Source organism: Neovison vison, chromosome 2 (assembly GCF_020171115.1).
Source record: "Neovison vison isolate M4711 chromosome 2, ASM_NN_V1, whole genome shotgun sequence".
Taxonomy (NCBI): Eukaryota; Metazoa; Chordata; class Mammalia; order Carnivora; family Mustelidae; genus Neogale; species Neogale vison.
The window spans coordinates 55,284,977-55,309,083 of record NC_058092.1 but is presented as its reverse complement, the minus strand read 5'-3'; the positions used below and the strand labels follow the sequence as shown (position 1 = coordinate 55,309,083).

Genomic DNA, 24,107 nt, shown 5'->3' with positions numbered 1-24,107 from the left:
GGCAGTATTTGAATGACAGTTTGTACAGCAGGTAGTTAATAAAGAAAATTATTAGCTTCCTATTTCATTCACCCTGCACTCAAAGGTTCTTGTGTTTCTTTATTTTAAAGACAAATGGGCGGGGGGGTGGGAGGTTGGGGTACCAGGTGGTGCGTACTATAGAGGGCACAGCTTGCATGGAGCACTGGGTGTGGTGAAAAAATAATGAATACTGTTTTTCTGAAAATAAATAAATTGGGAAAAAAAAATAAATAAATAAATAAATAATGACACCAAAAAAAAAAAAAAAAAAATAAAGACAAATGGCCATGGGGTACCATGTTACACATTATCCTTTTCTGGATTATTTCTGTTTCAGAAAGCCAATTACCTTCAGATCAAGTAGGCTCAAGTTTACATTTCCAAAAACATTCACAACATAACATATACCATGACTTAGCACAGATGCACAAGTACAGCAGTTCATACTCTAAATAATAACGGCAGCACTCATGTTTAGTGAACACCTGCTACATGCTAGGTTCTGTCCTAGAGGCCTTCCAAGAATTATCTCATTCAAACCCCACATCAACCCTTTAGGATAACTATTATGATTTCCATTCTACAGAAGAGAAAACTGAAGTTCGAAGAGATAAGTAAGGAACTCAACCCAAGATAACCGGTAAGCGGCAACGCTAAAATTCAAAGCTAGATTTGCTGCCCTATAAAGCTCGTGTTTTCCCCATTATATCATACAGTTTGTCTAAATGGAACATTCTCTTTCATGGTTTTGGTACAACTTGAGGTTTCTGAAAGGAACAAAATTCAGGATTGTTGTCTTTGCTATTCATCTCTAGTCATGGTACTAGGCAGTAAAGTCTTAGTAATGACACAGTAGTCAGTTATGTCATCGCTCACCTTCTCCTTCCTATCAAACAAAGCACATTTACTGTTCTCCACCCCGGAGCAGACTATGTATTTATTATCCTTTTTTTCTTTTACCTTTGGTAACTTCTGTACGCTTCTCTGGCCATTAAAAAATCTGGCCATTAAAAAATTTGTGTATCTCCCTACTTAATAAAGTTTTCTTTGGTAATTCTCATTCATGCTGGTCTCTTCTTTTACTGTCTTCCTTTGGTGTTCAGTATTTTGGACTTGGTAATTGATTATTAACAAACACCATGCTTACTACCTACTATGTATAAGGCACCATGATAGTTTCAAAGTTAAACATAATCAGAAAGTTCAAAGTTAAATTAAACATAATCCCTATTCCCAAGGAGTTACAGTTCAGTGTGCTAATATCCTCATTGCCAAAATTCACCAACATTACCTCCATCACTGTTATCTGTTGCACACTTAGTGTGTGTTTTGCCTATATCATCTATGGAATGTATGAAGTAAGTAGAGAGATCACAAAAGATCTCGTTGGAACTGAGATTCAAGAATGATTAAGATCTCACAAGGGGGAGAAGGAAGAAAGTCCAGCACAAACATATATGTGGAACTGAGCAAACATATGGCATTTTGAGAAACCACAGGAAGCAGGGCACTATTTTCTTGTGAGTGTGTGCAAATGCCGTGGGTATTGAAAGGTTGAGACATGGGAGGAGATGAGGTTGGGGGCTGTTAGAAATTAGGTCCTGAAAAGTTTTGTATAAATACCCAGGAAAATTTGTTTATTTTATAGGTGATTTATAGACATTAAAATCATAGTTACTTTTTGATAATTTAATACAAATCTATGGGTGCTTTTTTTAAAAATTTCTTTTCAGTGTAACAGAATTCATTGTTTTTGCACCACATCCAGTGCTCCATGCAATGTGTGCCCTCCATAATACCCACCACCTGGCTCCCCCAACCTCCTACCCCCCACCCCTTCAAAACCCTCAGGCTGTTTTTCAGAGTCCATAGTCTCTCATGGTTCATCTCCCCCTACAATTTCCCTCAACTCCCTTCTTTTTAATTTTTATTTTTAATTTCTTAAGGAATCTCCACACTGTTCTTCAAAGTGGCTGCACCAACTTGCATTCCCACCAACAGTGTAAGAGGGTTCCCCTTTCTCCACATCCTTTCCAACACATGCTGTTTTCTGTCTTGCTAATTTTGGCCATTCTAACTGGCGTAAGGTGGTATCTCAATGTGGTTTTAATTTGAATCTCCTGGTGGCTAATGATGATGAACATTTTTTCATGTGTCTGATAGCCATTTGTATGTCTTCATTGGAGAAGTGTCTGTTCATATCTTCTGCCCATTTTTTGATATGATTATCTGTTTGGTGTGTGTTGAGTTTGAGAAGTTCTTTATAGATCCTGGATACAGCAATTCAGTAACATGGCAGGATACAAAGTCAATGTACAGAAATCAGTGGCTTTCTTATACACTAACAATGAAAATACAGAAAGGGAAATTAGAGAATCGATTCCATTTACTATAGCACCAAGAACCATAAGATACCTGGGAATAAACCTAACCAAAGAGGTAAAGGATCTGTACTCGAGCAGCTACAGAACACTCATGAAAGAAACTGAAGAAGACACAAAACGATGGAAGACCATTCCATGCTCTTGGATCAGAAGAATAAACATTGTTAAAATGTCTATGCTGCCTAGAGCAATCTATAATTTTAATGCCATTCCGATCAAAATTCCACCGGTATTTTTCAAAGAGCTGGAGCAAATAATCCTAAAATTTGTATGGAATCAGAATAGACCCCGAATCACTAAGGAAATGTTGAAAAACAAAAATAAAACTGGCGGCATCACGTTACCTGATTTCAAGCTTTACTACAACACTGTGATCACGAAGACAGCATGGTACTGGCATAAAAACAGACACACAGACCAGAAGAACAGAGTAGAGAGCCCAGATATGGACCCTCAACACTATGGTTAAATAATCTTCAACAAAGCAGGAAAAAATATACAGTGGAAAAAAGAGTCTCTTCAATAAATGGTGCTGGGATAATTGGACAGCTATATGTAGAAGAATGAAACTCGACCATTCTCTTACACCATACACAAAGATAAACTCGAAATGGATAAAAGACCTCAACGTGAGACAGGAATCCATCAGAATCCTAGAGGAGAAGATAGGCAGTAACCTCTTTGATATCAGCCACAGCAACTTCTTTCAAGATATGTCTCCAAAGGCAAAGGAAACAAAAACAAAAATGAACTTTTGGGACTTCATCAAGATCAAAAGCCTCTCACAGCAAAGGAAACAGTCAACAAAACAAAGAGGCAACCCACAGAATAGCAGAAGATATTTGCAAATGACACTACAGACAAAAGGTTGATATCCAGGATCTATGGGTGCTTTTTGAAGCAGCATGCACACATGTGCAGCAGTCATGTAATTTGAAATTGTGTTTGGAGGTCCTAAACCTGAGGTTAAGAGCACCATCTCTTGAAGATGGGAGGCCTCTGGAGTAGTTGAAATAGGGCGGGTTGTGTTGGGGCTTGACTTTAGATTGCTCTAGCGATAGCGTGGCAGATAATTTAGGGACAAGGACAATAATGTAGGTGAAGAGACCTCTTAGAAAGAAAAAAGTAAATTTGGCAAGAAATGCAGATGTTAGCAGATAAAGTGAATGCCATTATATTTTTCAGTTTTACAAAGCATTTAATAGTTTCCCATGTTATTCTTGTGAATAAAATTGTGAAATTCAGGTGGATAATAGTCTGGTCAGGTGAACTATCAGATGAATCACAGTATCCAATGGGCATGAATCAGTGGTTTTACATCTTTCATGAAGGAAGTCTGTAGTGGAATACCCTGGAGTTCTATCCTTAGTCTGGGCTCTTTGGTGCCTTGGATAAAACTGGGAAAGATGCTTAGAAATGACACATTGTAGTGGCTAAAAGCATGGGATTTTTCATTAGACATACCTAGGATTGAGTCTTGTTTCTGACACTTGTTATTTATATGATCCTTGGCAGAGATGATAAAATAACACTCACTTTGTCAGTTCGTTTTGGGGATAAAATGAGGTAAAATATTCAACACAGTGCTTGATCCACAGTAAGCACTCATTAATGATTAGCTATTTTTATGACTGGTATCATAATTTAAGATAATACAGAGGTTATCTTAAATAAGGACAGACTCAGTGAAGGTGCTAAACATGATCTTTTGGAATTACTGGGCTGGATCTGAGAAGAAAAATACTAACAAAAATAAAAGTGGAATTCTTTCCCATCAAGATTAAAAATTAATCAAAAAATAAGATTTGAGAAAAACTGGTTTGGTGTGTGCCTGGGTGGCTCAGTGAGTTAAGCTTCTGCCTTCGGCTCAGGTCATGATCTCAGGGTCCTGGGATCGAGTCCCACATCAGGCTCTCTGCTCAGCGGGGAGTCTTCTTCCCCCTCTCTCTCTGCCTGCCTCTCTGCCTACTTGTGATCTCTCTCTCTGTCAAATAAATAAATAAAATCTTTTTAAAAAAACTGGTTTGGTGAAAGAACAAGTGGAAAAAATATCTGGGGGATGGATTTGATCATCAACTGTCATTGCTGGGCTCCAAACATGTCACCCATTGGGTTTTATCAGTAGATGAGTAACAGATGGATCCCCAGAAAGGATGGCTTTACTGCTTTTTGTTTGTGTGCTTTGTTTTCAAGCTCATTAGATGGTAATCAGGCCACATATCTACAAGCTAAAGACCAATTATACTCTTCAGTGTAATGATGGGCAAGACCATCTGGTGTGTTGTGGTCTGAATGTTTGTGTCCCCCCAAATACATCTGTTGCAAATCTAATGCCACAGTTGATGGTATTAGGAGGTGGGGCCTTTGGCAGATGATACAGTCATAAGAGCAGAGCACTAATGATTGGGATTAGTGCCCTTATAAAAGAGGCCCCAGAGAGCTATCTTGTCCCTTCCACCAAGAGAGAACACAGCAAGACCAGCAATCTGCAGCCTGGAGGAAGGGTTTCTCTAGGATCTAGCCCCTGGCACCCTGAGCTTAAACTTACAAACTTCCAGAACAGTGAGAAATAAATCTATGTTCTTTATAAGACACCCAGTCTGTGATAAGTTGTTACAGCAGCCAGAATGGACTGGGTCAGACATGCAGTCTGACCCATGTCCATCCTTCATGACCCACCTAACTCCATTCCCTCCAGAAATCCTATATTCAAGCTATGTTTACCTATGGACACTATAGTCCTTATTTAGATCTAATCTATAGTGCAAGGAGAAAGGAAAACATCAAAACCTTACAAAGAACACGTTCACCTTAAAGGATGCACAGTTTACAATTCTAAACCCTTCACATCCTGCTACATTGCAATTAATAAGTCATTTTTTAAAACTGTACTTTTTCCATTTATTGTATGACTTTCTTTGCTGTTATCTGATCTCCATATCATTTTGACCAGTATGTATCATTCTGCAGTCTCCAAATGTCGGGCCATTTCCAGCTAGCAGTTATTCTAAATCCATCTTTGTGCAAATTGATCTTCTCTTTCTTTTTAATTATTTCCTCAAGATAAAGTTTTATTACTACAAGCTGAAATATAGGCAGATAAATTTTTTATTCCTAAGAATGCCAGATTATTGCACATAAAGTTTATCCTCCATGAAAAGGCTATTAATAATGGACAAAATAGGGGCGCTTGGCTGGCCCAGTCAGTAGAGCATGCGACCCTTGAGCTCAGGGTCATGAGTTCAAGTCCCACATGGGGCATAGAGATTACTTAAAAAAAAATGGACAAAAAATTTTTTTTCCCCTGAAGTACCTGTGGAAATACCTGTTAATAGGATTATTGGAAAACTGGTGAGTCTAAGATGGTGAGGAATTTCAGCCTCATGGCCTAAGAGGACTAAGAGGGGTCCAGAAACTATTTTCAAATATCTAGCAGAACATTATCAGAAGGTGATGCGAGGGACCAGAGTTCATGGCCATGGATCTGCAGATTAATAGCTTTGTGACCTTGGGCAAGTCAATTTACTTTTGGTTTTCTTGAACATAAAATGAAGGCAATAGATAAAACCTTGGTTTTAGGATTCTATGATTTTAAGGTGTTTATAGGCATTTAAATTAGAATTTTTTGAGCTGTAGAAACAATCTTCTAAGACAGAAATAAGCTGCTTTGAAAAGGATATCCCTTCATTGAAGATTTGAGTGGATCTGTCAAACATTCACTGAGTCTACTATGTGTAAAACAGTGGTGGGAACACCAATATGTAAACTTCCAGAAAATAAGACAAAAATAAACATATGGAAAAATCTAATAGCAGTAACATATGCAAGCAAGAGCTTAATAGTTCAAGTGACAGCACTATGAGATTATTTCGCTGCGAAGTTAATTGTCAAATGAGCAGTATAGGGGAGGCTTTTCTGTTACTCAACAAAAAGAAGTTTCAGCTCTGGAGTCATATAGACTCGGGTGTGAATCCTGACTGCTTCATTTACGACCTGCATGACTAAAGGCAAGTGATTTAATCATCTACGACTCAGTTTTGAAGTTGAGTAGGTATTTAGGAAGAAAACAAAGGGCGATGATACAGGTGGTATTCTTCATTGAGCATGGAGATAGACTAGCATATCTAGGTTTTTTCCACCACTAACATTCTGTTATCATAAGAACAATGAATTCTATGCTTGCATGCTTAATTTTTGGCAGATCACATAGGTGGCCATTATATCTGTTAAAGTTGCTTGATATAATGCTTGGACCAGTAGGACAAAAAAGTTGATTGAATGTATGTTTTCTTTTGATTCACTGAAATGAGTTCCTGTAATACTTAACCATGGTGCTAAATGCTGGCTGATATGCCCCTCCCTTCATAGAGCTTATGGTATGGAAGGGGGACTACAATAATTTTGGGGGGGAGGATTACAATATTAGACACAAATGAAAGAAAAAGCATTATATGAAGTTAGAGAGTAGCTTAATATTATAATTATTAGATTACTTTAATGATTATTTTTAAAGAATTAAAGGTAGAAAAGGGTATTTATTATGTGTATCCTTCAACATAATAAAATACAAGATGTTGTATCAAATACAAGATGGTTTTACGTTCTTCATACATTGAAAGGATGAACAGGTTCAATATAATTATCTCTATTTCACTTGCCCAATGTCACTCTGCTAGAAAGCAGGACAGCTAAAATTCAACTCCAGGTCCTGATTCTAACAAAGAGTAGTAGCAACAATGAAAACAACTGTACTTCTTACTACATACCAATAATTATTCAAGAAGCTCTACTGATATTAATTCTTAATCCTGATACGATCACTATAAAGCAATGACCATTATTGTTCCTTGTTTTACAGATGGGAAAACCGAGATCCTGAGCCATTCAGCAGCCTGGCCCACAGTCACCCAGTTAGTAAGCAGTATGAACAGAATTGGGATGCAGGCCTAGGACTGCCTCACTCCAGATCACACACTCTTACCCACTCTGCTCTAAGAGCCCTGAAGTCAGAACAAATTATGTTAGACATCTGATGGTGCATTTGCAGTATCCCCAGAAGGATAAGCTACTGCCACTAGCTTGTGGAGTTCTGACAAAATAGCAATTCCAGGGTCCTGGAAAGCAATTGGCATGCATACTTAAGGAGTTCTGAGAAGTGGAAAAGAGAGTTACCAGTATGTGTTGATGTTTTCTCAAAGGCAATTTTCTATGACTTTCATTACCAAGCAACATCACACATCCCCCAAGGCTAAAAGGGAATTAAACCCTCATAACAACATGACATCTTTAAAAGATAAGGTCATTAACTTGGGGAAGCATTTCCTGAGCAGTTCACTGGAATGTGAGTATGAGGGTGGAATATAAACCATAGATGTAAACATGGAAAGGGAGAAAGGAGGGGAGAAGGGAGAAAGAGAGATTTTAAAAGAGAAAGATACAAAGGGGGGCAAAAAGGAGAAAAGGGGAAGCAAAACAGCTCTAGAAATTGAGCAAGAGTACAAGAAGGCTAACTTTACAAGTAAGTGAATGTTTGCTCGCCGGGTCCATAGAACGGCCTCTTCTCACACCATCACCAGCTGGTCACTGGCTGGAGGTTAGCCTGTCATGAAGGCATGCAGGAAGCAAACCTGGCCAGTGGGCAACGTCTCACCTCCCCTTTTTGTACTCTCTTCCTCATTCTGTGTATAATCCTCTCCACTTGGCAGTACTGAAAGTTAGAACCGTTTTCACCTCAAGACCAACTCATGGAGAGGACTTATTTTCAGCTGTTTTAAATTTAATATAAATTGATGTCAAAATAGTGCCTCTATCAGGGGTATTGGCAGCATTTGTCTCTATGTACTCAGTAAATGGCAATAACTATTGTTTACTGTGACTTGGTGGCAAACTTTTGCAATGCTTCACTTGTACTATCTCGTTTGGTTCACACAACCATCTCACCAAGTGGGTGCCATTTTTAACATCTCTCTTCTTACAGATGAGGAAGTGCTGAGAGCTTAAGGAACTAGCTCATATTCAGAGATCAAGCGACCTATACCTAGTTACTATTTCTGTTAAAAGAGATTTTATTTATTTATTTGCGAGAGAGAGCGCGAGCACGGGTGTGTGGGTGAGAGCACCAACAGAGGGGGAGGGGAGGAGGGAGAGGAAGAAGCAGAATCCCCACTGATCAGGGAGCCAGAGGAGGGGCTCATCTTGGAATCCTGCTATCACGACTTGAGCTGAAGGCAGATATCCAAACAAATGAACCACCCAGGTGCCCATTATATTAGTTATTATGCTTTGCTATTATGGTAAAGGGTCTAGGGCTGTGTGAGAGGATATGGGTTTCAGTCTTGACTGTCCTGCTTAGTTCACATCTGACATTGGGCAGGTCAGTTATTCCAGCTGCATGCCCATGAAATGGGGGCATTACCCTGATATCAGGGTAACAACTCTATCCAATGGTAGAAAGGGTTTGCTTTGGAAAAGCCCAAGCGTCATAAGAACTGCAAGTTTTGGGGCACCTGGGTGGATCAGTCATTAAGCGACTGCCTTCAGCTCAGGCCATGATCTTAGGGTCCTGAGATCAAGCCCCACATCGGGCTCCTTGCTCGGTGGGAGGCCTGCTTCTTCCTCTTCTGCTCCCCTGTTTGTGTTCTCTCTCTCGCTGTGTCTTTCTCTGTCAAATGAATAAATAAAAATCTAAAAAAAAAAAAAAAAAAAAAGAACTGCAAGTTTTACCTCCTGTTCATCCGGGGTTGGAAATGGTCACTCTAAAAACCCAACTGAAAGCACAAAAAGCAGGAGAGGATGGCCTTGTTTGTTTGAAGACCTTGCAGTGTACCAACCCAAAGAATGGCCCACTTCACCAGGCTTGCAGTAAATGGGAGGTGAGTGACCCTTATGTCCAGGAGTAAGAATGCCACAGATGGAACCAACAGATGGAAGCAAAAGAAAGGCTCAGAATGCATAAATGGAGAATAAATTCCAAGAGTTGTATGGAGTAGTGGACATTGAGAGTTGGGTTAGCTTTTTCTACAAAAAAGTGAATTGTGTTAGAATTAATAAAAAAGATAATCATGTTCAACAAGAAAGATTTCAAATACACAACTTAACCCTACACCTAAAGGAGCTGGAGAAAGAACAACAAAGAAAGCCTAAACCCAGCATAAGAAGAAAAATAATAAAGATCAGAGCAGAAATCAATGAAATAGAAACCAAAAAAACAATAGAACAAATCAATGAAACTAGGAGTTAGTTCTTTGAGAGAATTAATAAGATTGATAAACCCCTGGCCAGACTTATCAAAAAGAAAAGAGAAAGGACCCAGATAAATAAATCATGAATGAACGAGGAGAGATCACAAACAACACCAAAGAGATATAAGCAATTATAAGAACATATTATGAACAACTATACGCCAGCAAATTTGACAATCTGGAAGAAATGGGTGCATTCCTAGAGATGTATAGACTACCAAAACTGAACCAGGAAGAAACAGATAATGTGAACAGACCCATAACCAGTAAGGAAATTGAAGCAGTCATCAAAAATCTCCCAAAAAACAAGAGCCCAGGGCCAGATGGCTTCCCAGGGCAATTTTACCAAACATTTAAAGAAGAATTAATACCTATTCTCCTGAAACTGTTCCAAAAAATAGAAATGGAAGGAAAACTTCCAAACTCATTTTATGAGGCCAACATATCTTGGATCTCCAAACCAGAAAAGGATCCTCTCAAAAAAGAGAATTACAGACCAATATCCCTGATGAACACAGATGCAAAAATTCTCATCAAAATACTAGCGAATAGGATCCAACAGTACATTAAAAGGATTATTCACCACGACCAAGTGGGATTTATTTCAGGGCTGCAAGGTTGGTTCAACATCTGCAAATCAATCAATGTGATACAATACATTAATAAAAGAAAGACAAGAACCATATAATACTCTCAATAGATGCTGAAAAAGCATTTGACAAAGTACAACATCCTTTCCCGATCAAAACTCTTCAAAATGCAGGGATAGAGGATACACACCTCAATATTATCAAAGCCATCTATGAAAAACCCACTGCGAATATCGGAGAGCTTTTCCGCTAAGGTCAGGAACATGGCAGGGATGTCCATTATCACCACTGATATTCAACATAGTACTAGAAGTCTTAGCCTCAGCAATCAGACAACAAGAAGAAATTAAAGGCATCCAAATTAACAAAGAAGAAGTCAAACTATCACTCTTTGCAGATGATATGATACTATATGTGGAAAACCCAAAAAACTCCACTCCAAATTTGCTACAACTCCTATAGGAATTCAGTGAAGTGTCAGGATATAAAATCAATGCACAGAAATCAGTTGCATTTCTTTACACCAACAACAAGACATAAGAAAGAGAAATTAAGGAATTAATCCCATTTAAAATTGTCCCCCAAACCATAAGATACCTAGGAATAAACCTAACCAAAGAGGCAAAGAATCTATACTCAGAGAACTATAAAGTACTCATGAAAGAAATTGGGAAAGACACAAAGAAATGGAAAAATGCTCCATGCTCATGGATTGGAAGAACAAATATTGTGAAAATGTCTATGCTACCTAAAGCAATCTACACGTTTAATGAAATCCCTATCAAAATCCCATCCATTTTTTTTCAAAGAAATGGAACAAGTAATTCTGAAATTTATATGGAACCAGAAAAGACCTCAAATAGCCAGAGGAATGTTGAAAAAGAAAGCCAAAGTTGGTGGAATCACAATTCCAGACTTCAAGCTCTATTACAAAGCTGTCATCATCAAGAAAGTATGGTATTGGCACAAAAACAGACACAAAGATCAATGGAACAGAAAAGAGAGCCCAGAAATAGACCCTCAACTCTATGGTCAACTAATCTTCGACAAAGCAGGAAAGAATGTCCAATGGAAAAAAGACAGTCTCTTCAACAAATGATGTTGGGAAAATTGGACAGCCACATGCAGAAAAATGAAATTGGACCATTTCCTTACACTACACACGAAAATAGACTCAAAGTGGATGAAGGACCTCAATGTGAGAAAGGAATCCATCAAAATCCTTGAGGAGAACACAGGTGGCAACCTCTTCAAACTTAGCTGCAGAAATTTCTTCCTGGGAACATCACCAAAGGCAAGGGAAGCAAGGGCAAAAATGAACTTTCGGGACTTCATCAAGATCAAAAGCTTTTGCACAGCAAAGGAAACAGTTAACAAAACCAAAAGACAACTGACAGAATGGGAGAAGATATTTGCAAATGACATATCAGATAAAGGGCTAGTATCCAAAATCTATAAAGAGCTTATCAAACTCAACACGCAAAGAACAAATAATCCAATCATGAAATGGACAGAGGACATGGACAGACATTTCTGCAAAGCAGACATCCAGATGGCCAACAGACACAAGAAAAAGTGTTCCACATCACTCGGCATCAGGGAAATACAAATCAAGACCACAATGAGATACCACCTTACACCAGTGAGAATGGCTAAAATTAACAAGTCAGGAAATGACAGATGCTGGTGAGGATGTGGAGAAAGGGGAACCCTCCCACACTGTTGGTGGGAATGCAAGCTGGTGCAACCACTCTGGAAAACAGCATGGAGGTTCCTTAAAAAGTTGAAAATAGAGCCACCCTATGACCCAGCAATTGCACTACTAGATATTTACCCTAAAGATACAAATGTAGTGATCTGAAGGGGCATGTGCACCTGAATGTTTATAGCAGCAATGTCCACAATAGCTAAACTATGCAAAGAATCTAGATGTCCATCAACAGTCAACAGATGAATGGATAAAGAAGAGGTGATATATATATATAATGGAATACTATGCAGCCATCAAAAGGAATGAAATCTTGCCATTTCCGACGACATGGATGGAACTAGAGGGTATTATGCTTCGCGAAATACGTCAACTGGAGAAAGACAACTTTCATATGATCTCCCTCATATGAGGAAGTGGAGATGCAACATGGGAGGTTTTTGGGAGGAGGAAACAAGATGGGATCGGGAGGAAGACAAGCCATAAGAGACTCTTAATCTCACAAAACAAACTAAGGGTTTCCAGGGGGAGGGGGTTAGGGAGAGGGTGGTGGGGTTATGGACATTGGGGAAGGTATGTGCTATGGTGAGTGCTGTGAAGTGTGTAAACCTGGCAATTCACAGACCTGTACCTCTGAGGCTAATAATACATTGTATGTTAATAAAAAAAAGTTAAAAAAAATTTAAAAAAAAGATAATCATGTTCAATTCTATGATAATTTATAGAAGATATTGTGTACAATGCAGTGAGAGAGACAAATAATGTCAGAATCTGATTGAGTTACATTTGAATCCTGACTTTACCACTTATTATGTGACCTTGAGTGGGTTACTTAACCTCTCTGAGGTCCAGCTTCATTGTTTTGTGAAATGGAGAAGGTACCTCCTACAGATGTTATGAGAATTAAATATGATGACATAGGATGTCCTTGTTACCTGAAGATAGTATCAGAAAAAAAAAATCACTTAAAAGTGAATGTATTTAAGCAATTCCTAAAATTTTATAGTATGTTGTGATAAAAGGCTTGATTGGTATTTGAAATTGTCATAGTCTAAATCTGTGAAAGAATCTTTTAACACACTACAGTTAAATAATTAGTGAATTCTTAGATGGAGCAAAAATGACTGTGTTGATATTTTGAGAAAGGGTTCACTTTTCTGATAAAATTGAATTAAAGCTTTATACACCAATCTAGGTTCAGATTTTTCTTTGATTCATGATCATAATAAGCCATTACTGCAGAGCTAATAGAGAGTTTTATAAATTTCCTAAGGGCCTCTCAGTTTCTGATATTCTTTTGAAGTGTGTATGATGTAAGCTTCCTTTTCTTCTTTGTTATTAATAACTCTATTTTTGCTAAACCCTCAGCTGACAATGACTTTAACCTAAAGGTCTTTACACCATGACTTTCATTGACTTTATATAATTCTGTAACCATTCTATGATTGGCAATTTCACTTTTCAACAAATGTGCACTGTATTTGCATTATATGTCCATCATTTGTAAGATCAGACATTTATGGAGAAACTGACTTTATTTATGTGATGAGTAGAGATACAAGCTATAGACACTAATGTTAATTTGTGAAAAGTGATATTTGAACAGGGACTAATGTTACAAGTAAATACTTTCATGTCATATTGGTCTTTACTTTCCTACGAAATCCAATAACTGCAAAGATGTCAGTAATGACACTTGGGTAAAGAGTTTGACTGGGTATCTGCCTGCACATAGAAAACACTGAATAAATGATAGCGATCACCATGAACAACAAAGAAGAATCACAAACATGATGTATTGCTTCCGGCTCCCCTCAAGACTATATGCATTTAGCACACCAGAGAAGATAAAGAGACAATTAGAACTTCTTACATTAGTAGAAAGAATTGTATCCAAAGCGCTTCCTTGAGAAGGTGAGTTGTGCTCTTGAGAGCTTGCGAATCTTAGCGGAAGTGATGATTAATAAAGCAATGTTACTTTTTAAAAAAATAACAGCAGCTTCATTTTCAAAAAAAAAATTAGGATAGGTTTGTAAGAAAAGGAGGCAAAAGAAAGTTACTATATAAAAATTGTCTAGCTTTTTCTTTTTCTCTACATTTTTGAAAGTTATAATTTTACATAAACTAGTTGGTTTAAATGATATGAAATATATATGTGTATGTTGTATACATGTGTTTGTGTGTATGCTGCATATAAACACTTTACATAAACTATTTTGTATATTTTGGCATATTTGTATACTTTTGTCTATTTGAGAATTTCTGATAGCTTAATAAATACCATAGCCTAGTCTAACAAATAATAATGCTGTTAATAGAGCTAAATTGAACATATACTTTTTGTATTCTAGGAGCTTTGTTAAATGTTTCATATGTATTACCTTACTGAATCTTCATAATTTTAAGAAAAGACCTACTATCATCACTATTTTATAGATGACAAGACCAGAGGCTTATAAAAGTTTAGGAGTTTCCCCAGTAGCTACTTTGGCTTCTCATATCATGAGATTAGTAGCAAGCTAACTTGCTGTGTGCCAGTAAAAAAGAAAAAGGGCAAACCTCATAAAAGAAGGCATCAGTATTACTGAGTACCTGCTATGAGCTTAACACTGTATTTTATGCTTTACACATAGGGCATCATTTAATTACCACCATAATCCTGTGCCCAGTAAACATTGTTACATATTACAGATCAAGAAAGCGAGTCTGAAAAAAGAGTCATTTGCCTACATTCTCACAGACAGTAGGTGGTGGAGTCAGGATGAAGTATAGGTCCACTTAACTTTGTGCTCCTTCCATAGAAGACCCCCATAGGTCTTATCTTGACTCACAGTGACATTGTATAAATTCTGTTACATGCTTTTCAGTGCGCAAGACATTTGCCTCTAGGAAAATGAGGAAGGTGCACCTAAGAAAGTTAGTTTACACAGAGCAGAGTTAAGGGTATTTCTGGGTACACAAATGGGATTAGAGTTATTTTCAGTTTTCTTCTTCATAAATCCCTGCTTACCTGCCTGGAGATACACGTACATACAAATATAGTGTGTATTTGATGAGCATATATTTCTTGTTTTTCAAATTCCACTTGGTCCAGAAACACGACCAGTTGACATTTTTGTCATGTTTTATAGAGAATTTTCTTCAAACTGGGTCTTTGCTTACAGTTCCCAAATCATGACCCAACATTAATGCCATATTTAATTAACTTCCTAAAATAATATATTTGACTCAGAAAATAAAAAAATATACTTGTTTTCATCATCAAAATCACATCAAACATATTCAACCTAAGGACTATTATTAAAAATGGACACAAGGTGGGAGACAAAGCCATAATGAAAATGTTTTTGTATGAGGACTCACATGACCAAACCCTGGACGATTTTGTATAGATAGTACTGAGACTTTCTTTGATCCAGCATCGAATCCTGGGCCAGCAAGAGCAAAGTATGCAAAGAATATGAATAATGATGTCAAGTGCTAATTTGCATAGAGTGCCTATGTGTGATGGCCACTGTGCTGAATACTTTACGTGCATATCGTCTTCTACTCTCAAAACATCTCTTTGAGGTACATATCATTATTATGTATGTTCTACCATTGAAGGAACTGAATCTTAGTAGAATCATATAATTTGCTCAAGGTAACTTGCTCTACAGTAAGCAGAGGTGCTGGGACTGAAAACCAGGTCTAAATTCAATGGCACTATTTATTATTATTATTAATAATAATATATAATGTATTATTTGTTTCAAGGGTATAGATCTGTGATTCATCACTCTTACACAATACACAGAGCTCACCACAACACATACTCTCCCCAGTGAATTCAGTGGTATTCTTAAATCCTGTTCTATATTACCAATGTTTGCCCATTCATGTTAGTGAGCTTTGCTCCAAGATTTAGCTGGATACACAGTGTGCATCCTTAGTGGGGGAGTATCACCCCAAAGGGTATGAAAACTGGTTCTTGGGAGAAGATGAAAGAAATTCATATACATATGTGTGTGTGTGTGTATTTATGTATATACATATATATCTCTCATAGATAAACATATAGTACACAACCAGATGTATAGTATATTTGTGATATTAAAATTCTACTGGGGGCAGTTAGGGGAAAACAAAGGTCTAAATAGACTCCTGGGTAAGAGGAGGGGATAATGAAGAAAAGTTTGGGTTGCACTGGTTTCTAGTTTTAAAAGAGCTATGGATGTGAATGTCCCTGAAATTCTCAGCAACTCCGTTGGGGAAGGCTTTAAGCGCTGGTTTTGCTAGAGGATAATAGTTTCTTTCTTCAAACTTAGGCTGAGTGAATAAAATCTGCAGTGCCACAATTATGAGTGATCTAATCAAGATACTTTGGAAAATATCTAGTAAGGACCATACAAAGGAACAGAGTACAGGAGAGAAAGGCTGGAGAGCTTGGTCAAGCCAGGACAGGTGTTCTCCCATGGGCAACATGAGCAATCCCTGAGCTGAGGCAGGGAGGACGTGAATATAGTCAGGGAATCTGATATATTCAGAGAAGCTCCAGGAGCCTGGGTCAGGTTTCAAACCACACAGGAGCAAGGCCAAGCTACAATGGTAGGGGATAGTGACACAGATCCAAGAGCACCAAGAGAACAAGCAAAGAGTCCGTTAAGGAACAGGGAGAATAAGAGGTTCCAAAAAAGACACCCAAGCATGTTTAGGTAGGAGAAATCTGTTCACTGAACAACCATAAATGACTAAAAAAGCATGAAAAGTTCAGCCTCACTAGTTACCAACGAAAGGCAACAGGATGAGAGAACATTTTCCCCTTTCAGATTAGAAAAGATCTAATAAACCAAAGCTTCATGAAATAGGCACCATAAGATAATGCTAATGGAAGTAAAAATTGGTATAACCTTTCTAGAAAATTGCTTGGCAATGTGTACCATGAACTTTTAAAAGCTGCACAATTTTAGTCCATTATCCCCATTTTAAGAATCTATTCTAAGAAAAATATCTTCAGGCCAAAGAATTATATGCAAAGATGTTCACTGCATGTGGGAAAACTTGAAGCAATTTAAATGCCTAATAATTGAAGTGAAATAAATAATGATTCATGACAATGAAATGCTCGGCAGATGTTAAAAAGTCTTCAGTAATTAAAAATGGAACTAAAAACAATTATATATCACATTTTTTCCAATTAGATTGGAAAAAGTAAGAAGTAGTGATATAACTATGTTGTTAAGGACATGGAAAAATTGTTAGTCATAATACTGCTATGAACTTTTTGGAGAGACATTTGGTAATAACATTAATGTTGAAAATGTGCATACCCTTTAATATAGCAATTCCATTTTTAGTAATTTATCTTTGGAACAAATTAAGACAAGTACATGAGGATATAGGTTGAAGGCTTCTCATTGCACCATTTTACATAATAGCAACAAAAAGGATAAAAACCTAAATATCCCCCAATAGAAAATAGGTCCATGCATATAATACTATAAACTCATTACCATGGTTATACAGATGCATGTTTATAAATGCACATACACACACACACACACACACACACACACATACCCTGTGTATGGTAAGTTGAAATAGCTACTATTGGGGTGCTTGGGTGGCTTAGTCCGTTGAGTGTCTGGCTCTTGGTTTTGGCTCAGACTGTGATCTTAGTGTCCTGAGATCAAGCCCCGCTTCAAGCTCTGAGCTCAGCGCGGAGTCTGCTGGAGAGTCTCTCTCCCTCTCCCACTCCCCCTACTGGTGTGCATGTTCTCTCTCAAAAAATAAATAAATCTTAAAGTAAAAAAAAAAAAAGAAATGACTACTATTGACTGAAGATCACAGGGCAGATTATATATTCTATTTGCATAAAATTCTAGGTAGCATATTTCCTTGATCTTAAGAAACATAATTTGATAACATTTTCACATTTTTGAAGTTGAAATGCAACTTGTAAACAAGGTCAAAAGAAACCTAGCAGGGGACGCCTGGGTGGCTCAGTTGGTTAAGCAGCTGCCTTTGGCTCAGGTCATGATCCCAGCATCCTGGGATCAAGTCCCACATCGGGCTCCTTGCTCGGCAGGGAGTCTGCTTCTCCCTCTGCCTCTGCCTGCCATTCTGTCTGCCTGTGTTCGCTCTCTCTCCCTCTCTCTCTCTCTGACAAATAAATAAAAAATATATATATAAAAAAAAAAGAAACCTGGCGGCTGCTAACAGAGAAGTTTCCGCCCTTGTCTTTGTCTGTACTTGTGGGAAAGTCACCACGAGTAGATTTTAGCCGCTCACCTCACAGTCTCTCAGTCGAGCTGAGTTATTTGGATTGGTCAGCCTCTCATGATTACACCTGAACTTACATTTGGATCCTTCTTTCCCCTTAAAATACTTTTTACAAAAGATTCCTTCTGATGCAACAATAAAGTGAAAGGTTATTATACACAGGAGATAAAGGGTCACATGCCAGGCTACGCAACTGTAGGCAGGAGAAACCACCACATCCTTTGTAAACTAAACCACAGACTTTTGAAAGATGGGGCAAGTAGGTTATGACTGAATTACGCATCATGAAAGAATATATAACTCAGGTGCTAAAATTGTATCTGTCGAAAACTCCTAGACGACTTTTGAAAAAGCTGTTTACCTTTGGCAATTTATAAATCAACCCGGGAATCCTAACGCAGCTAAAACCCTGGAATATTTTATGTGCCTCCAACTTCAACTATCAACATCAAAGAGAAGAAAGAGGTCAAGTGATGAGCATGCGGCATAAAACCCTAACTGCTGATGGTCGGAATTGATTTAGATCCTTGAACCACATTCATATTCTGAATATGAAATAGGTTTAGACTCAATTTCTAATTGTTATACTTAAGATCGTGACCTGCATTTGGTCTATTAGTTGCTAGAAAAAGTGGTTTTCTTCATTTAATGAAGTTTATCTTGCACCCCCAAAATTGTTATTAAACCAGTGGAGCATGTCCTAAAGGAGAGCCTTCTGGGATCAAGTAAATGTAACACACACACGTGTGTGTGTATAGATATATATATATATATACGGATTCCTCCCATCTAGTTAATTAACACATTCATCACCTTACACACACACACACACAACACACACACACACACACACACAATTTGGTGAGAACATTTAAGTTCTACTCTCTTAGCAAATTTCAACTGTACAATACAGCACTGTCAACTACAGTCACCATCTTACACAGTAGAGCCTCAGACCTTATTGATGATATAGTGGAAAGTTTGTACCCTTTTATCAACTTCTATTTCCCCCACCTGCCAGCTCCTGACAACCACTTTTCTATTCTCTGTTTCTGTAAGTTTGACTTGCTTTTGTTTTTGTTTTAGATTCCACATCTAAGTGAACTCATGCAGTATTTGTCTTTGCCTGTCTGGCTTATTTCTCTTAGCAAATGCCTTCAGGATCCACCCATGTGGCTGCTAACAGAAGGATTTCCTTCTTTCTCTGTATTTACTCCTTTATATATACTTTCCATATTGTGTGGATTTTAAAAAATAATGTGTTTAAACCAATTTCATGACTAGAATAAAGGAAATTATGAGCTATTTTAAAATACATTTGAATGGCATGGTAGACATTATCATATGTTAAAAGAATGCATAATTTGAAAAATACCCACCACACATGCATATACATATACAGTCACATCACATGAAAAATGTTGGAAATGAAATATACCAAATGGATAACAGTGGCTATCTATAGTTATTAAACTACAGGCTATTTCATTTTCTTAATATTTTCCCGTTTTTCTAAATTTTCTAATTTTCTATATTTCTAAATTTTCTATAATGAACATAACTACTTTGATATTATGGCTAAAAATATAAACAGAAATTGGGTTTTAGATCTTAAACATCACTGAGGTTTCTGTATTTCTCCTTTATTTTTGTGAATGATTTTTTTGTTCTTATTAAAAAGTGGATGCTGGTGATTTTGAACACTACTAAAAGTTATTCCCCTGGGGACTGATGTTTATGAATGGAGACGTATGAAGAATGCTATTGTAGTCTGATGTATCTGAAAGCCTGGGATTTGAGCCTTCAGTTTCTTGGGGGATGGGCTTTGAGCAGAGTCCAAAAAAGGGCAAAATCTAAAGAAAGGAATAATCACTGTTAAATAACTCACACTTCCTCTTCCCGGCTTCATGCTTAACAATGACGACTGCAACTCTCAAAAGTCACCAAAACATCCTTGAAAAATTAACATCACCCTTGCTCCTTTGGGACACTTTTCCAGAATAACCTTTTGTGCTTTTTCAGAGGCGTATTTCAGGCCTTTAAATCAGATCTTAGGAGAAGGCATGCTGTAATTATTCTGAATATAAGACCAAGAAACACAATGGTAAACAGCACATGCTGTCTGTGTGAAGGTGTGCCCGCAGGAAAAGAAATCCCACGGCCATATTTACTCACATCCTCTGACGTGGTACCAAATAACCAGCAGAAGTGGAATAAGTCCATGAAGACTCCCAGCTGCCAAAAGTCCACGCTCTGGCAGAAATTATTGCCACATGTGTGTTGCAAAATAGTTGAAGACAGAAAAGGGTGAAAATCTTAAGAGCAATGGCTTCTCTTAATGCTCTGTCTTCAGTGCCGTATCTTGATGAGCCCAAATCAATCTCAGACTTACTAAATGAAGCAATGAATGCAAACTTCTCAGCACGTTGTAAATATTCATTAATGCGAAGTATTGTTTAAGAAAATGATTACATACATCGCTTCTCGGCCTTTTGGCTAAGATCAAGTGAAGAAAATGATTACATGCGTATAGTACTTTGTAGTTTACAAAGGCCTTTCACAAAGGACTGACTAATATCTCTTTGGGGTATTTATGGTGTTGATTAAATATATTGATTCCACATCATGAAGTGGCTTGGAGATGGGAGATTCTCTTGGGTCTTGACACCACCTCTTTGAATCATTTCTTCATTCATTATGTCAGCTTTCCTCTCTGGAAGGGGTGGTCAGGGGTTCTTCTCTGTCTGGAGTGGCCAGAGTCCAGAGTACAATGGATGGGCGGCCTTAATTTATGGAGAGCTCTTCTTAGAGGACACGTAATAATAATGAAAAAAAAAATCTATTGCATGATGTAAGTTCACAACTATGCAAAGGTAAAGCAGCTGCCCCCTGGTGATTCTCAGCTTCTCCATTCTTTGTCTCAGAAGTTTGAAATTACTTGTCAAATCTGCTGAAATGCCGTGATTTACAAACCCTTTAATAAAAGAGACGGTAACAGATTTTCTTCCAGCATCTCCCATCAGCATGAACACAGCACCCCGAGGAGTGTACCACCAGCCAGATCATTAGTCTCTGCAAGTCATCTTTAATGATAGGCTCTGGTGGAGGTGGGGGGTGTACAGCAGGGAGGATGCATTCTGCTTCCAAATCATTCTCTTGCTCCATAAGCAGAGGGGAAAAGATTGCTCCTTGTCCCTGATGACAAGGAGGGAGCTCATGTAACAACTCACAGCCTACCAAGCTGCTACATGTTTTATGTGGAAGAAGGCTTGAGAGCTACAACCCAGGCTTCTCCAAAGCAGGCACAAACTACAGAGAACCCTGCCGTGTCACCAGAAAAGGGAGTGTGAAGTTGGAGACTCGCGCTGGCAGCTAATGGTTGTCCAGTGCCTCGTGTGCTCTGACCTCAGTTCTTGACCATTCAATCGTGACTTCAGACTCAGGCACGAGGTGTGATTGCTATTCCAATTTCCATAGAAGGAAACTGAGACTTTGAAAAGTTAGGTAATTTACAAAAAGTCGCACAGTGCTGAGGCTATAATTCAGACCTGGGGGGCTAACTCCGGAGCCAATGTGCGCACACACACGCATGCGCACATGGACACCTTTTCTCTCCATATATATGTATATATACATTCTCTTTCATTATTTGTATAGAACATATATTTTTCTCTTTGTGTGTGTCTATGTGCGTGCATGTGTATGTGCTGAGAGTAAACTGATATAAAGTACTCGGGGACTCTTTCTATTTTTAGTATCTAGGATAATACCCAATATACCTGTAGGTTAACATTTTTACATTATGTAAGATTTTATATCAGTACTCTAACTCAGCGACATTTTATATTTCTTCAGAACAGACTCTGTGTAGACTTAAATAACACTTTCATCTTTTCCTTTGGAAGTTCTCCCTAACTTCTAAGCTGGTTAAGTCTCCCTCCAAAATTGGATATAACTGTCTCTGCACATTATTGTAACTACTTGTTTAATGTCTGACTTCTATGTCCCATGAAGGGAGAAACATGTCTTTCTTATTCACTACTGTAAACCTAATACCTTTTATAGTACCATGCACATAGTAGGGACTCAATAAACACTTGCTGATTAAATGAATACATCCGTAACCATAACTGTCCCTAGAGCAATATTATCAAGGCCTTATTCCACAGATTTGTTCATTGTTTTCCCCAACAGATACCTACTTATTGCAAAATTGGTGAACATAGAAAACCATAGCATTTTGCAATGCACCCATCATAATCAATTTCACTTATGTGTGTGTTATGTGTATGTATATATATATACATATATATAATATGCAAATATAGACAGTCCTTATGAGCACATCAGAGCATATACATATTGAAGCTGCCATGAGTATTTTAAGTCAAACTCTGTAATATCATAAAAGACAACAAATTCCTTCTTTTGAGCATGACAGATATGGCTATAAGTTTATTATATTACAATATTTTGCAAGAGCCCCTGCTTTATGGAAAAAGAAAAATGAAGTAACATATAAAAAACAATTTTCTTTCTTTTCATAAGCAAGGAAATACAAAATTATTCAATTATTTTTAAGATTTATACAGTCATTACATTTTTTTGATGTACACAAGAAATCTTAAAACTATCCTGTCTCATATTATGTTCAGTTTTGAGTGTTCATGTCTGCATGTCAGAAGGAAGAAAAAGGAACAAGTAAGACACCCGAGAAAGCCACATCCCCAAAGAGGACAGAGGCTTTAATGGGAAGCAGTTAGGGAAAGGAGGCAGTGCGTCATCTCTGTGTTGACTTGCATCTGCAATAATAGCCGACTAAAAGCTGGCATTTTCCTTCTAGGCTTGAAGTCTGCAAATTTCCTATCTGGTACTTAGGTTAACAGTCATAACGAGTGCAACTGGATGAGCCAGTTAGGCTTTCCCTAGAGCAAAAACACCTGAGAGACGGAAGATCAGCAAAAGATCTAGGCATGTAATACATTCCACAAAAGCATATCTACTGAATATCATGCATTAAAAATTAATCACTAATATTCTGTGGCTATTTAAAGAAAGGCTACAATAGAGAAAGTTCCAAGTCACAATGCATTCTTTTTCCAATCTGGTTTCTGAATGCAGGCTTACCCCAAGTTTAAACCTTTACCTCCATGGATTCAGTCCTTATCTCTAAGTAAATGATTCCCAAATTTTCACAATCTGTTTACTCCTAGATTCATCTACATGGAAGGTGCAGGACCTTAAAATTGAGAGGTCCCCAAAGTAACTCATTTCTTTCTAGTTCTCTTGGATACCCATTTCTCCTGGTTTAAAACAGCACCTTTCTCCCTGTGTCTCAGGATGGAAGTTTTCAGTCCTTTCCACATCCTAGTAGATTTCAAGTGATTCTACCTTGATGATGTTTTCGGAATCTCAGGATGAAAATGGTACTGTCAATCTCTTATTACTTCTCCTGAAGTGCTTCAGCAAATTCCCAAATTTCGTCAGTCAGCTCAAGCCCTGGTGCCTCCAGAAGTTATCCCAGATTCTTCCTGGTTAAAATCTATCCACTATTCATTCATTCCAGCACTTTACATTCTATTATGACTGTTGCTAGAGTATGCCTTTTGTAGGAAGTGCCCATCTCCTCCATTTCGTGTAAATTCCTAGAAGGCAGAAGCATTATTTTCCCCCATCATTCCTGCACAGGGGCTTAAGAGCTCTGAGGACATCATGGAATGCTTAGTGACTACTGGAATGGAGGAGTGCATGTGTGAATATTCTTTCTCTTTTCCCTTCTTTTCATCATTGACCCTAGTTCCCTTTTTCTGCTCTGGAGAACAATTTACCTACACTTCAGGTTTTAAAATTGTCTACACATAACAACTCTTCTTTCTGGGGCTCTTTGTGCTGATCTCATTAG

The 24,107-nt window shown here is 37.8% G+C and overlaps 1 protein-coding gene across 22 annotated transcripts in view; it reads right to left on the bottom strand.

The window, feature by feature from the left end:
* The window catches only part of SGIP1 (SH3GL interacting endocytic adaptor 1), a 209,110-nt gene that overhangs the window by 20,752 nt on the left and 164,251 nt on the right, over nt 1-24,107 (bottom strand). The gene's annotated exons all lie outside the window — the stretch shown is intronic.